This window comes from Triticum aestivum, chromosome 2A (assembly GCF_018294505.1).
Source record: "Triticum aestivum cultivar Chinese Spring chromosome 2A, IWGSC CS RefSeq v2.1, whole genome shotgun sequence".
NCBI lineage: Eukaryota > Viridiplantae > Streptophyta > Magnoliopsida > Poales > Poaceae > Triticum > Triticum aestivum.
In genome coordinates, this window is record NC_057797.1 from 44,020,896 (window position 1) to 44,021,908 (window position 1,013).

Sequence of the window (1,013 nt, forward strand, 5' to 3'; positions counted from 1 at the left end):
TGGGGGTGACAGAGGATGTGCTCGTACGGTTCATAATTGTGTATGATATTCTCATGGATTGTTGGGATCGTCCTCTCTATTCGAAATATGCCTTTCTAGGAGCACTACGATCTGCAGCTCAAATGGCCCCTTATGAAGTCTCTATTAGTCTTATTCTTATTGTGCGTCTTGTGAGCATGTTCAGATCCGCGAAGACAATCGCTTAGATCTTCCCCTAACCCAACCCAGGAATAGACTGAAGGGAGCCGCAACATGACGGATGTCCACATCTCATGGCAAGGCTCATTGAGTTTTGAGGCATAGGTCGGGTAGTGCAGTCTGGAGCACAAGGTTCGTGGTACTACCTAGGCGTGAAGAACCCCGGAGGCGGCTGCAATGAGCAAAAATGAAAGTCACCGGCCTAAACAATGAGTGAGAAGGATAAGTAACAGTAGTAGGTGGAGCTGGACTGACCCTAGGCGAGTAACCAGGTTGTGTCTCGATCTATTGACTAGGTGGATCCACTTTGAGTATTCAATCTATGGCTAAAGGTTTCAGGCTTCGGGCTCATTGCTATTACGCTCTTCGAGGTGCCATATTTGATAGCGCCCTTTGGCTTCTCATCTAAAGGGTGAAGTGAAAGATGGGGGATAGGGTTTCGGCGTTTCGCCCCTTGGGGATGCCTATGCCCCTATTCAAATGAAAGTAGACGTCGCAAGGTTCCTTGGGTTTTCTTACCATTTCATTTCTTGCTAGTTCTTGTGCAAGGCGATAACTGATTGGAATTTAGCGCATGGCGAAAGCTAAGGGGAAGATACCTACGCTCCATGTGAGTCTATCTTGACAGGTTGGCTAGAAAATAATAGTTCATTATTGAACCTCAGTGCTCAAATCCTACTTGCTTCTTGGGAATGAGTTACTGGGTTTTTACGATTAGCATACGAACATGCTCGCAGGTTGATCAATAGAAAACAATTGGGTAGCTGTCAAAAAACTTCTTACATTACAAGGTTTTGATTACCGAATGGGGCATT